At 49.3% G+C, this 14477-nt stretch overlaps 1 pseudogene; it reads right to left on the bottom strand.

The window, feature by feature from the left end:
• Nucleotides 1–5400: 5400 nt before the first annotated feature.
• On the bottom strand, nucleotides 5401–12154 carry LOC126539695 (uncharacterized; annotated as a pseudogene).
• Nucleotides 12155–14477: the final 2323 nt, after the last annotated feature.

The raw sequence follows: 14477 nt of genomic DNA, 5'->3' as shown, positions 1-14477 counted from the left end.
CCATTCCTTCGAGTTGTCGACAAATTCGACTTCATCCTGCCATCCGCTAGCCGCCTGGCTCGCTTAGAGGGCAGTGGCTGCCCCGTTAAAGCAGTGGCCGAGATTCGCAGTTTTTTATTTATTTATTTACATACCTACTTCGCCAATTGGGCATTACAGTAGAGAGGACAGATAATCAATATAAAATACAAGATTGCACACTCTTAAAAGGTTAAAGACTTCAGACCATGGGTACAATACTAATCATACATGTGTTACATTCTGAGGGAGCGCATGAGAGAGCACGAAGAACAAGTTTCGCCCAGGTAAGAAGATACACTCATTGTCACAGCACGCTGGCTAACATTGCAAAACATAAACATCAAAGAAGATTTCAAATGGCAAGTGCATTTTTATCTGCAAACATATGCTTGGAGAGCAGTGGGGAATGTGACATCAGAAGCAACTTCAATTAGCTCAGGAGGCAGCAGGTTCCATTCGTGTATTGTACGGGGAAGAAAGGAGTTTTGGTATGCTGTTGTGCGCGCGCATATTTCTTTTATCTTAAGTAAGTGGTCGCGGCGCCCGGATATGTATGTTGGTGGTTGTAGATAAGCATGTTTGTTTAGTGGTGTGCGATTGAAGACGATATCTCGTAGGAAAGAGAGGCGCGAAACAACACGGCGTAGGGAATGATCTTCCAAACATATGTGCCGTTTTATTTCTGTGATGCTCCTTGGAAATGAGTAAAGGCCGGTTATGAAACGGGCTGCACGTTTCTGTATCGCTTCTAAGCTATTCCCAAGAATTTGTGTACGCGGGTCCCACACAACAGACGCGTATTCGAGAATAAAGCAGTGGCTCCGGAATAGACTCCTAGACCGGGACAAATTTTCCTTTAACTGCAACTGCTGCTGCTGGCGACATTCAGTACTTCGAAGTCGTCGTTCTGATACTGCACTTCGTTTACGCGCTCTTTCTCGCTGCAACAACACTCGAAGTGATTTCGCCCATTATAAGAGTAACAGACTTTGCCGTAAGCTGGGCAGCGTCTAACGGCATGCCTTCGGTTACAGCGGTTGCATTTTAGGTCGTGCCTCAACCCTCTAGGCGTGCTCTTGCTGGCTGTGACAGCGTTCATATCGAGTTCTTCCTTTGTTTTCTGCCAGAATTCGTTTTGGCGGGTTGATGTTTCAGCAGCCTTGCATAGGATGACAACCTTTTCCAAGGTCAGGTTTTTGTGCCTGAGCATCTTTTCTCGAAGCCTTGGTGAGTTTGTTCCAAAGACAATTTCGTCTCGTACCATATCGTCTGCCATGGTCCCAAAGTTGCAGTGCTGCACTTGTTTTTTCAACTCGCGTAGCAACTACTCAAAAGGCTCCGCCGCACCTTGACTACGAGAGCGGAAAACGTATCGCTCGTGGATTTAATTCTGTTGCTCCGTGCAGTATTCTTCGAACTTGGCAATCACTGTATTGTAGTCTTCCTTGTTTTCTTCTCCGCTGAATACAAAATTGTTGAAAACGGCCAAGGGTTCCTCCCCCGCCACGCTGAGGAGCAGGGCCGTCTTCGCCGCTTCCGAACTTGGATTGGCTTTGCATACCTTCGCTTGCAGAAAAGACTCGAACTGCTGACGAAACCGCTGCCAGTTCCTTCCGTCATCCGCTGTCAGGCGTAGCGGTTCAGATTGCCTCAGGTGCTCCATGTCGTTGCTTCTCACGTTCACCTATCTCAGGTACTATTCGCTTGAGCTGGTAGCCTTGCATCCCACTTCTGACACCATGTTTCGTTCTCGTGTGCAACGAACAAACTGGACAGCTGCATTGTCAAGACGCAAAATCACCCACGCCTTTATTCTGCATCGTTATTTATAGTAGAAGGTGGAAAGGGTTAGTCACAGTGAGGGGCGGGTATATGCACGTGGCAATCGTGCATGTAGATAGCACATGTGCTTTCATCAGATATGATACACCCATGAGCAGGCTATGCTCAAAGAACAAAGATAGCGGTGAACACATTTCGCGATCGCCTAAAATTTGATCATTGGGTCAAGCGCGTCCACTTTTATAATTGAGTCGCCTAATATTCCAGAGAAATAGCTGGGACCCGCGTGCATTCCACAAAGTTCTACACGATTCACGTCGCGCATACAAGCAATCGGAATACACAATTTTTGGTGACAGTAAGTGGAAGGAACCATGGATAACATTCACGAAACTTCCGATACATCCAGGTGCGCCTGGCGCTGTGCAAGAACATTTGTTCAGCGATGAAACATGGTCGCCCGGTAAAGATAAACAAGTACGCATGTCAATATGGTTTCATGGAAAGAAAAGCTTCACAGTTGAATAAACATTCACCCAGGTCCGGGACTCGAACTCGCCACCACTGCCTTTCTAGTGCAGACGTTCTACCATTTCAGTGAGCTAGGCGGCTAGCAGATGGCAGGGTAAATCAAATTAGCCAACAACTCCAAGGAAAGACAAACATTTGATGAATAGTTCTCTGCAAACCTGCAAGGTGATGTAATAACTAAAAGAAAAATCATAGCACCACCCAATTGTAGGTATTCCTACAATGGAAACCCACACAGCTTCCTTTAAAGTCAATCCTCGGAGTTGAACGAAAATTCTTCCTGGTCTGGAGCTCGATCCTCGAACCACCACCTTTCTGGGACAGAAGCTCTACTATCTCAGCGAACCAGCCGGTTAGCAGATTGCAGGGCGAAGACGAATTTGTCTACAACTCGAAGCAAAGGCAAGAGTTTAACGTAATTGTTCTTCGGAAACCCGCAAGATGAAGAGATGTAAATATCAAAGCGACAATAAAAAATCGACAAAGCGGTAGAAAATGCTAAAATACAAACGCACACAGTTTCTCTTAAAGAAAAGCGCAGCAGTTGAAGTAAAATGTGTACCTTGTCGGGGACAAGAACCCAGGACCATCGTCTTCGCGGTTCAGCCGCTGTACTAACCAGGCTGCAAGCAGATGGCAGGGCGAAGTCGAATTTGTGAAAAACTCGAAGGAGAGGATAGAGCTTGACGCAGTATGTCAGCAGAAACCCGCAAGGTCGAGAGAAGTACTATTAAGGAAAAGTCAGGCATCCACTCAACGTAGCAATGGCTACAATCGAAACGCATATGGGTTCCTGGAAAGAAAAGGTTCGCAGTTGAAGAAAAATTCGTCCTGGTCTAGGACAAGAACCTGAGCCCACCGCTTTCAGGGGCACTCACTCTACCATCTGAGATAAGCAGGCGGCTAGCAGATGGCAGAGCGCAGTCGAATTGGTCAACAACTCGAAGCAACAGCTAAAGTTTCACATAACAGTTCTGCGCAAACGGGCCAGGTGCACAGAAGTAATTATTAAGGGAAAATCAGACATCCACCCAATCGTCGGAATTGCTACTATGGAAATCCATACGGGTTTCTGGAAATAAAAAGGTTCGCAGTTAAAAAAAATGTGTACCTTGTCGGGGACTCAAACCCGCGACCTTTCATGTACAGCAGCTGTACAAACCAGGCGGCTAGCAGATGGCTGACTGAAGTCGAATTTCATTTCCTTTCATTTCATTTATTCAACCTTGAGGGCCCGAATGCATTACATCATAACATCATTACATCATTATTACGTCAATACCTCGAAGGAAATGATAGAGTTTGACGTAATAGTTCTGCGGAAACCCGCATGGTGGCGACAAGTAATTATTAAGCAAAATCAGTCATCCACGTAATCGTAGCGACTCATCATCATAATCATCATCATCATCATCAGCCTGGTTACGCCCACTGCAGGGCAATGGCCTCTCCCATACTTCTCCACCTACCCCGATCATGTACTAATTGTGGCCATGTTGTCCCTGCAAATATCTTAATCTCATCCGCCCCCTAACTTTCTGCCGCCCTCAGCTACGCTTTCCTTCCCTTGGAATCTATTCCGTAACCCTTAATGACCATCGGTTATCTTCCCTCCTCATTACGTGTCCTGCCCATGTCCATTTCTTTTTCTTGATTTCAACTAAGATATCATTACCTCGCGTTTGTTCCCTCACCCAATCTGCTCTTTTCCTATCCCTTAACGTTACACCTATCACTCTTCTTTCCATAGCTTGTTGCCTCTTCCTAAATTTAAGTAGAACCCTTTTCGTAAGCCTCCAGGTTTCTGCCCCGTAGGTGAGTACTGGTAAGACACAGCTGTTATAAACTTTTCTCTTGAGGGATAATGGCAACTTGCTGTTCATGATCTGAGAATGCCGGCAGAACGCACCCCAGCCCATTCTTATTCTTCTGATTATTTCAGTCTCATGATCTGGATGCGCAGTCACTACCTGTCCTAATACATGTTTTCCCTTACCACTTCCAGTTCCTCACTACCTATTGTAAATTGCTGTTCTCTTCCGAGACTGTTAAACATTACTTTAGTTTCCTGCAGATTAATTTTTAGACCCACCCTTCGGCTTCGCCTCTCCAGGCCAGTGAGCATGCATTTATTTATTTATTTATTTTTATTTATTTATTTATTTATTTATTTATTTATTTAAGATACTTTCAGGGCCCGAAGGCATTACAGAAAGGAGTGGGTGAACATAACAAAACATTTGTACAATATACAAAGACATATTCAACGTGGCGTTTCATGAATGCTGGTTTTGAAGGTGTCGGTATCCAGGATGGCTGCAACGGTGGCGGGAAGGTGGTTCCAATCTTTGCTTGCATTGCAGTTGGTCCCCTGAGTTACTAAGCAAGGCAATATCATCAGCGAATCGCAAGTTACTAAGGTATTCTCCATTAACTCTTATCCCCAATTCTTCCCAATCCAGGTCTCTGAATACCTCCTGTAAACACGCTGTGAATAGCTTTGGAGAGATCGTATCTCCTTGCCTGATGCCTTTCTTTATTGGGATTTTGTTGCTTTTTTTACGAAGAAGTACGGTGGCTGTGGAGCCGCTATAGATAATGTAATTATAATGTAGCAATTGCTACATTATAAATCCATACGGCCTCCTGGAAAGAAAATATTTCGTAGTTGAAGAAAAAGTCGTCCTGGTCTAGAAGTTGAACCCGAAGCCATGTCCATCATCTGAACTTACCAGGGGGCCAGCAGAATGCCGAGCGAAGCAGAATTTGTCGACAATTCGAAGCAACGGCTAGAGCTCGCGCTAATAGTTGTGTAGAAGCCGGCAAGGTGAATAGAAATTATTAATAAAGGGAAAATCAGACATCCACCCTGTAGTAACCATGTGCTCGCATGCAGATCAACCGAGCAAAGAACGTTTAATACGAGTCCTGCGTGCAATATATAGCACACAGCAAGAAAGAGGGGAAGGGACCAATAAAGAATAAAGGAAGCAAGTGATTACAGCAGGTGCGCCCAACTTCATAGGCACGTGCGGTGCCATGACGATATAACAGTCTCCTCTTCTCTCAGGGGGACAACATGTCAGGAGGATGTCTCAAATGGGTCGGCCTTCGTAGTTCCAAGGTTGTTGTCCCATCCGTCGTATTAGCACTAGCGGTTTTGTCGACGGCTCTGTCGCCTCCGGCGGAGTGACGCAGCTGCACTTGGTCCGAGTCCTGCGCCACCACACAGGGTGGCACTTGGTCGAAGTGTCGTCGCATTAGTTCACCCTTGCGTCCTTCGGCAGCCACCATACGAGACCCCTCTGTTGTTTGAACACGCGCTTGAGTCCATGGTTTCCGACGCAACCGTAGTTGCGCACCCAAATTGGTTTATGCTTCTGCAAGAAATCATTGGCAAAGGGGTAAATTTCACGCTCTGTTTCTGACAGCAACAAGTTATCTAATCGGGAGCGTAGCTCACGCCCCATCAGCAGCATAGCCGGCGTTTTTCCGCCAGACAGCGACGTTCGTCATTAGTTGTGCAAGATCCTCGCCAGCCGCGTTTGCCTTGATCCTTGCCTGTTTCTCTGCAGGCTTTGTTTTTTGGTACACACCACTCGTACCACCAACACATTCGATTGAGGGTGACATGGTGTAGTGTGCAAGTGGTTTATTTCATTCACGCGCATGTAAGTCTGCAATTCCCGGCTTGCAAACTGTGGCCCATTATCAGTGACGATTGTGCGCGGCAACCCTGAAGTGCAAAAAAGTGTCCGCAGAGCATCTACGGTCATCATAGCTGTGGAAGTTCGCAAAGGCACAGCTTCCATCCACTTACTCTGGGAATCGACCACAATTAATAGCATGTAGCCATCCACCGGACCCGCAAAATCAATGTGCAAACGAGACAACGGCTGCCCCGTTCCGGCCACGGGACTGGCACCTGGCGTGGAGGCATCGCTGCAGCTTGAACACATAAGTGTCACGTCTTACAGAGCTGCTGAATCTGTTTATCAATGGCGGGATACCAAAGCTGTGAGCGAGCTAGTCTCTTCATCGCGGTGATTCTTTGATGTGTCTCATGAATCAGCTGCAACACCGCGTTCCTGGCTGCTTTAGGCACGATGACTCGGTGGCCCCAGAACCCCAGGCCTTCTCTCACAGTTGGCTCATCCCTCCGGACTAGGTACGGCTTTAGAGGGGTTTCCTTCACGTCTAAATGCCTAGGCCAGCCTTCCTGCACCCACTTCCGCACCACAGGTAACTCCTCATAGCGGGCCAGTTGTTTGGCTGACAGCACTCTTCTGCCCAAACCGACGGTAAGAAGTGCGTACTCACCGTCATCAGCGCCGTCCTTGTCACCGGACGCTTCCTTGGAAGGCGCTGTCCATGGCAGGCAGCTGAGTGCATCCGCCGGAACATTCGCCTTGCCGTCCTTGAACTTGACGATGTAGGAGTAGGTTCTCAACTGGAGGGCCCACCGTTGTATGCGGGCTGCCATGGCTGGAACCGGCTTATCTGGATTGAAAATGCTGACTAATGGATTGTGATCAGTCAGAAGTGTGAATTTCCTACCCAACAAATATGCCGGGAATTTCGCCACTCCAAATGCCAGGGCTTCCTTTTCGTGCAGCGAATACTTCCGCTCTACGTCTGTGAGTATGCGGTAGCGGAAGCCAATGGGTTGCCTCATCCCCTCACCTGTGCCGTGAGAAAGGACGGCTCCAACGCCGACTGCTGAAGCGTCACAGTCTAGTACCAACAGTTTGTCCGGAGCCTAATGGGCAAGAAACTCTGCTTTCCTTATCAGTGCTTTCATCTCTTGGAACGCCTGCTGCTGAGCGATACCCCACTTCCAATCCGTCCTGGCGCGCAATAGTTCGTATAAAGGTGCAAGGATCGTGGCTGCTTGCGGTAGAAACTTTTGGTAATAGGTGACCAGACCCAAAAATGACCTGAACCAGGACAATCCCGTTGATGTGTCGGTGTCCAGAATAGCCTCAAGATTTTCCCTTTTGGTATGCACGCCCTTGTCGTTGGTTTTGTAACCCTAAAAATCTACCTCATTCTCACGAAATCTTGACTTCTGCCGATTCAGCCGCACCCCGAACTCGCGGAACCTTGTCAGGAGTCGGCGTGAGGTGGCGGCATCATTTCGTTTTTCTGCGATGATTACGTCGTCCAAATAGACCTTTCCTCGCGGCATTCCTTGCAAAATCGTTTCCATGCGTTGCTGAAATAGCGCTGGCGTAGAGGCTACTCGAAACGGCAGACGTGTGAAGCTGAAAAAGCCCTTCTGTATATTCACTGTGCTGAGCAGTTGCGATTCTTCGTCTAACGCAATTTGATTGTAGGCGTCCCGGAGATTGATAGTTGCAAAAACATCAACGTCGCCACGATGTCCTCTATCCGCGGGAAAGGATACTGGACCGTATGGCAGGCTTGGTTGACAGTAGTTTTGAAATCGCCGCATAAGCTAATGTTCCCGTTACGCTTTACCACCGCCACTCTGGGTGCCACCCACTCCGAGTGTGAGACCGGGGCAAGAATTCCACTTTCCACTAACAGATCGATTTCGGCCTCCACATTTATTTATTTTCTTTATTCGGTATACCTACATTGCCTGTAAGGCATTATCGTAGGGGGGTTAAAATACAGGTGGTCACAGTGGAAACATATTCAGCAACATCAAAAGAATATATGAGTAAATACAACATTGTTTAAGTACTGAAATTCGCAAAAGAAGACAAACTAACAAAGTACCAAACAAAGTAAGTAACAAAGTAACTAACAAAAAGGTAGCGTATGAGCAGAGACACATAACAACACAATCAAAAAATATGGCTCTCAATAGCATTTTCAAAACTAGACGCTGCCATAACTTAGTTAGTGAGCTCATTGCAATCGTTATTCGTGTTAGGAAAAAATGAATACTTAAACACATTGGTACCGCACTGATAAGCTCTAATTTTGTTAGCGTGGTCTCTCCTAGATGAAACGTAAAGCGGCTCCTTGATGAACAGTGTTTTCTTGATACCACTTTTACTTGTATATATATTATAAAGGAATTTCAAACTTAGGATTTTCCTGCGTGAAGTTTTCCAAGCCAAGCCTTCCCGTAACGCGTACGGCACCGGCCGCGCCTTACAGAAGCGAGGAACAGCATCATCCCGCAATGACAATCGGGCGGGCGGTCGCTTTATCAGGCCCTAACTCAGGTCGAAACACGTTGGGAAATTCTTCTAACAAGACTTCAACGCCACTGCCAACTTCACGAATGGCTTCACTCACACATTCTTCCGTTGCGCTGAGCACCGGCTCTCCAAGAAGGTCAAGGGCTGTCATGACGTCCCGGCCACACAGGTTTGGCCCGGAACAACTCAGCACCGCTAATGTTGCTTTCGTAGTCTTCAAACCCAATGAAACGTCAAGCTGTAACTGGCGGCGCACCGGCAGTGGTCCAAGGAAGAATTACAACTTGAGCGGCCATTTTTACAGTTCTGGCCAGGCATCCTGATGCTTTACGCAGGTGGGCCAAATGATGATAGAAACCGGCGAACCTGAGTCCAGCTGCATCTTGATCTCTAATCCATTCCAAAGTAGAGTGCACATTATTGCCGTTACGGTGTGAATGTTTCGAACGAAATTATCTGCCGTTTCAATGACGAACAGAGCTTTGGATCCCGCATCGGTGCAGTTTCCTGCTGACTGAATCACGGCATTAATTTGCTGGTGTGGCCACGTGAACAGTTCCCTGGTTCTGCTGTCTGCTTGTACGTGACGCATCTTGAGAACATCACCGCCCTGCTGGCACTAGTAGCACTTCCTTCGCCGAGGCGAACCGCCAAGTTCTGGGGTCGTGCCCTGTTTTTCTACACCTGAAGCATGGTGGCCGACTTTCACGTCACGCATACATGTTTTTTAACATGTGCACGCCTTCGTCTTCAAGCGCAGTCCTCAACGTCCTCACGTTTTCTTCCGCCTTTTCTACTGCTAACGCGATATCCTCTGCTTCGCTTCTTGTTAAGGATGCTTTCGAAAGCAGTTGACGACGTACCGAGTTGTCTTGCAAGCCACAAGCTATCCGATCCCGGATCATCCTGGCAAATAAAGTGCCGAAGTTGAAGCTATCCGACAATTGCCGAATGGCTACAAGAAAATCTCTCACTGGCTCTCCTGGCATCTGATTGCGCGATAAAAATTTTTAGGATTGGGCTATTTCATTCGGGCTGGGCGAAAAATGCTTCTGGTGTATGTCGAGTGCTTCATTGTACGACACCTCGTTCACCTGTTTTGGCGCGAAACGTCCACTAACGACCGCCACAGTGTGAGCGCTCAGCCCTGCTACGAGCAATGCTCGCTTCTTGTTTTCTTCCGGGATACCGTTACTTTCGAAGAAAGCTTCTAGCCGCAGTAAATATGCCGGCCAGTGGTCCGTAGCTTCCTCCAACTGCGGCGGGCTTGCGTATCTGGCCGTGGCTAGCGGGGTGTTGCTGGTGGGGCGACAGGCTCATACCATCCTAGTCGCCACTCAAGTGACCTCGTACTCCCAAGCAGATCAACAGAGCAAAGAACGTTTATTATGGGTATCGCGTGCAATATATTGACACGTGCACTTGTCTTTATGGGGCGACACGTCTCACCGCCTAACAAATGTTATCGCGCAGCGCAGGACGGGCCTGCATGTATCGGAAGGTTGTGGAATGTTATCGATGGTTCCAGCCGCTGTCTGTGACCGAACCTCGTGTAATCTGATTGCATGTGTGCACGATGCGAATAATGTAGAATTTTGTGGAAGGCACGCGGGCCCCAGCGATTACTCTGGAACATTCGACGACTGATCAATAAAAGCCGACGCGCTTGACCCGCTGATCAGATTTTCGACGATCGCCGACTGTGTTCAACGCTCTCGTTGTGCTTTAAGTCTAGCCTGTTTTGTGGGCACAGGTCCACCCAATAAAAGCAAGTTTTGTCTTTCACAGTATTGCTACTGTGTTCTTTAACGTCACTACCACGTGACATCTGGTGGAGGTGCTTTGCGTTCATCTACCGGACACCCCCACAAAGCCGTGACCCAAGCGCGCACGTGGAAGACAGCACCAACGTCGCCAAGAACCAGCGAGGTAGCTGCAGGCTGCAAGGACTGCCCCCGGAGCACGGACTTTTGCCTGAGACGACCAGGAAGATTGCCACCAAGTCCACCCCAATAGCAGCCCCAGCGCCCCCATCGTACTGCAGCATCCCAGGGAGCCTCCGACGTTCCGCGGTTCAACGTTCGAGGACCCGGAAAGCTGGCTTGAGACGTAAAAGAGAGTCGCTACATTTAAGAGCTGGAACAGCGACGACAAACTGCGACATGTCTTCTTCGCATTGGAGGATGAGGCCAGGACGTGGTTCGAGAACCGAGAAGCCACCTTAACGACCTGGGGCCTGTTCTGAAACGGCTTTCTGCAGAAATTCGCAAGCGTCGTACGCCGAGAACGAGCCCAAGCGCTATTATAAACCAGGGTGCAGCTATCTAATGAAGCAACTGCGGCCTTCACGGAGGATTTGAGCCGTGTATTCCGCCAAGCCGACCCTGAAATGCCCGAGGAGAAGAAAGTCCGCCTACGCCTGCGTGGTGTGAAGGAGGAACTTTTTGCCGGAATGGTACGATGCCCACCGACGAGCGCCGACGAGATAGCATCGAGAAGACACTCGACATGCGAAACCGGCAAGTCGACCTCCGCACGAGCTCGACAAACTAGGCCGGAGTTCAGTCACTGGCCACCGACGACCTGCGCGAGACTATCCGAGCGGTCGTGCGGGAGGAGCTACAGAAGCTGTTTCCATCATCACAGCCTCAAGTGGCTTCGATCGCCGGCGCCTTACGTGAGGAGCTCCAACAACAGCTCGGAGCAGCATCTGAATCGCCGCAGGCTCAACCGCAAGCGGTGACATACGCTGCTGTAGCCTGCCGTCACGTTCCCCCTCCGCGCCCACGGCAGGGCCCAGTGACGACAGAGTTCCGTCGTCCACCACCACCCCCGCCGCCAGCACGCCAACCTGTCATCTCACGTGGAGTTCCAAGGAAAACTGACGTTTGGCGCGCCCCCGACTAACGTCCGTTTTGCTATCACTGCGGAGAAGCCAGGCACATCTACCGCCGAAGCCCATACCGGGAGATGGGACTCCGAGGGTTCACCGTTAACGCGCCGCGACCACAGATTGGTTAACGACCTCGCTATATCACCGACTACCTCGCCGCCACTAAGTGGAGCCCTCGACGACCGTCCCGTTCGGCGTCACCAGGCCGCTATCTGTCACCGTAGCACCGACCATACACTGGCCCAGCCTGGGGCCGGTCAGCGAGCCCATATATGGAAAACAAAAAGCAGCAACCGATGGAGGTGCGGTTGATGTTCGTCAAACTGACAAAGATCCTCCGCCGACGACGAAGACGCCGAAGAAGCTACCTCGACGACATAACGACACGCCGCAGTCCCGACGAAGTGTGGAAGCAAAGAATACGACGACGAAAGACGACCTGACGACGTAGCGTACCAGCCACAGGTCAACGCGACGCAGCCGTGATCCGACCCCAAGACCGAACTGTAATGCAATACAAAGAACCACCGACCTCGACGTGCATCCCGACGGCCACGCAGTCACCGCCTTAGTCGACACGGGCTGATTACTCCGTCATGAGTGGACACATCGCCGCCCAGTTCAAGAAAGTTAAGACTACCTGCGAAGGCCCTCAATTTCGGACCGCTGGAGGACACCTCATAGCGCCGAGTAGAATGTGCACGGCAAGATTTACAATTCACGACCGGACTTACCCCGCCACCTTCGTCATCCTCCAACAGTGCTCACGAGAAGTCAGTCTCGGCATGGACTTCCTGAACCAACACGGCGCAATCATCGACCTGAAGTCGAAGTCAATAACGTTTTAGGAAGATCAAGCGATACCGCCGGAGAGCCTTCCTAGTCGCCGCGCCTTCAGTGTGCTCGAAAATCAACTGAGCAACCCGCCTCGCTCGAGCATTTTTATTTCGGTCGGCACCGAAACACCTGCTGGCGTAGAAGGCGTCATCGAAGGCGACCAACGTCTACTGCTCGAGCGCGAAATTTGCGTCGCAAGAGGAATCGCTCGACTACACGGAGGAAACACGAAAGTGTTACTGACAAACTTCAGCCAGGAGTTCAAGCACATCAACAAGGGCACGACGATCGCATACATCGAGGAAATTCTGGAAACCAGCAATTTGCTTGCCCTCTCAGATTCTGCCGCATCTACCCCGACGACCGTAGTTGCCGAACCGGACTTCGACATAAATCCAAATCTCCCCATGATTAAGCAACAACAGTTCAGAAGTTCAAAGAGTGCTTTTCGACGTCATCAAGGATTCGACAAACACCAGTCGCAAAGCATCGCATAACGGAACCATTCGCGAATTGCTGCCCGCCTTCGGATTGCCTGCATCACATTGCATCACCAACGCTGGAGGCCACTGCCATGTTCGTCGGGCAACAAGGGGCCACGTCACTTATCTGGCCGCTTGATAAAGGAGGGATTCCTGCGGACACCGTGGGCCACGACACTGCTGCTGTGCATCCGTACTCACGCAGAACACTTGTACAGGTGCTGTCGCTGCTTATCCTGGACACCGTACCGAGTCGACCCCGCTGTCTGGATGGGCCCATGATGAACGTTTGGACGAACGATACCAGCGCCCTCATAACGGAACCGTTCGCGAATTGCTGCCCGCCTTCGGATTGCCTGCATCACATTGCATCACCAACGCTGGAGGCCACTGCCATGTTCGTCGGGCAACAAGGGGCCACGTCACTTATCTGGCCGCTTGAAAAAGGAGGGATTCCTGCGGACACCGTGGGCCACGACACTGCTGCTGTGCATCCGTACTCACGCAGAACACTTGTACAGGTTAGTTATTTGGAAACTAAGTGTTACCGGGACAATAATGTTCGTCTCTTTGCGGTGTTGTGGCCACCTGGTGTAATTGTTTATGTGAAGTATGTGCGCGCGGCTGTGTTGTACTTTTGGCGCCTTTTGGTTCTCGCGGGTGACGTGGAGGTAAACCCGGGCCCTATGACTAAAGCGCAAGAAGACAAGCTTGATGCCGTGGCAGCAACAGTTCAGCGTCTTGAAGCGAACAACATAAGCCTTTCTGAGTCTATAAATAAGGTCCTGCACATCCACGTCACCCTAGAGAATGACCTTAAACTGTTAACTAAGAGGGTTGCGGAATTGGAATCCAAACTTGAAACTCTACCTTCTAATCAGCCCGTTTCTAATGAAAATACTGACATCTCTAAAATTCAGGACAAGGTGGACGACCTGGAAAATCGCTCAAGGCGGTCAAACGTGTTGTTTTTTGGCATTAATGACAGCGATGCAGCTGAGCCTTGGGAAAACTCAGAGCGGCATGTGAGGGAATTTTGCTCTCAAAAGCTTGGCATTGCTGTTACCTCCATTGCCAGAGCTCACCGCTTAGGACGTTTTTCGACAGACAAGAAGCGACCCATCATTGCAAAATTTTATAATGAAAAAGAAGTAGAATCTGTCCTTAGTCTTGGCTACAAACAAAAGAACACCAATTTAAGTATATCACGCGATTACTCTGAGGTAGTTCGTCTGAAACGCCGTGGACTGTGGCAGTTTTCGAAAACGATAAGGAGGGAGGGGGACCGCATTCGTCTTTCGTTCAATAAACTTCGTGTGAACAATGATGTTTATCTCTGGGATACTACTGGCAATCGGGCTGTGCGTGTGTCCGAGTCTTCTACCGAATGACACTATCAAAGTCATCATGATGCTTCCAATCGTGCAGCACCATCATTGTCGGGACCGAAGTGTTTAGATAAGATGTGTTTCCTATACACTAACATCAGAAGCGTTACGGCGAAAAGTGTTGCCCTCTCTTCCCTTATCGACTCCACTGGGGCCTCTATATTAGCATTGACGGAAACGTGGCTGAACGATTATATTGCCGACGATAACATCCTTACATGCGAATCAGGTTTCAATATTTTTCGATGTGACAGAAGGGACAGGAGAGGAGGTGGCGTCCTTATTGCGACGAAGCAAGAACTGATTACGGTACCAGTTGTTGTTTCCTCTTTTCTGGAATGTATATTCATCTCGATAAAGTGCATTT

The sequence above is a fragment of the Dermacentor andersoni genome, chromosome 2 (genome assembly GCF_023375885.2).
Source record: "Dermacentor andersoni chromosome 2, qqDerAnde1_hic_scaffold, whole genome shotgun sequence".
NCBI lineage: Eukaryota > Metazoa > Arthropoda > Arachnida > Ixodida > Ixodidae > Dermacentor > Dermacentor andersoni.
Note: the sequence above shows the minus strand (reverse complement) of the source record. Positions and strands in the feature narration are given on the sequence as shown.